The sequence below is a fragment of the Hippopotamus amphibius genome, chromosome X, assembly GCF_030028045.1.
Source record: "Hippopotamus amphibius kiboko isolate mHipAmp2 chromosome X, mHipAmp2.hap2, whole genome shotgun sequence".
NCBI lineage: Eukaryota > Metazoa > Chordata > Mammalia > Artiodactyla > Hippopotamidae > Hippopotamus > Hippopotamus amphibius.
Window position 1 is genome coordinate 137,023,964 of NC_080203.1, and position 954 is coordinate 137,024,917.

Here is a 954-nt window from a genome sequence, read left to right on the forward strand (position 1 = left end):
TCCAGCATCTCACATCCTTCCGAGAGCTTTCCTCTGCCTGAAACCACTTGTATACACCTTTACGTACTTACTTAGGATCTCCCTCTGACCCTCACACAGAGTGAAGTAAGTCAGAAAGGGAAAAACAAACAACATATACTAAGACATACACGGAGAATCTAGAAAAAAAAAATGGTGCAGAAGAACCTCTTTGCAAAGCAGAAATAGAGACACAGACGTAGAGAATAAACATATGGACACCAAGGGGGCAAAGGGGCAGGGATGGGATGAATTGGGAGATTGGGATTGACATGTATACACTATGGATACTACGTATAAAATAGATAACTAATGAGAACCGACTGTACAGCACAGGGAACTCTGCTCAGTGCTCTGTGGTGACCTAAACGGGAAGGAAATCCAAAAAAGAGAGAATATATGTGTACGTAGAGCTGATTCACTTTGTTGTACGGCAGAAACTTGCACGACGTTGTAAAGCAACGACACTCCAATGAAAATTTTTAAAAAATAACAAAGGGTGCTCACTTCGGCAGCACATGTACTAAAATTGGAACGATACAGAGAAGATTAGTATGGTCCCTGCTCAAGGATGATACGCAAATTCGTGAAGCGTTCCATATTTTTATTTAAAAAAAAAAAAAAAAAGTAAGTCTGTAAACTATAAAGAGCAAAGGGTCCAGAGAGGACCAATATGAGTGTACCGCTCTTCTGGTTTCATCTACTAATAAAAATAAAAAATTAAAAAAAAAATAACAAAGGTTCCCTGCTTTTCGAGTTGCCTTTGAGTTACCTCTTCCCGTTGGGACGTGGCCCTCCAAGCCAGACCATGGTAACCCTGATGCCAAGACCCTATCTATGAGCTTTTGGAAAACAGAGTGTAGAGACGGCTCCTTTATGCAGAGACATCGCAGAGGTGGGACAGGATGGGTGGCAGAGGGGTGTATGCATCTTTAT

At 41.4% G+C, this 954-nt stretch overlaps 1 non-coding gene across 1 annotated transcript; it reads left to right on the forward strand.

The window, feature by feature from the left end:
• The first annotated feature begins 517 nt into the window (after positions 1 to 517).
• LOC130842826 (U6 spliceosomal RNA) lies at positions 518 to 624 on the forward strand. Its single transcript, XR_009050598.1, has one exon. It is a non-coding gene; the product is annotated as a U6 spliceosomal RNA (small nuclear RNA).
• The last annotated feature ends 330 nt before the right edge of the window (positions 625 to 954 follow it).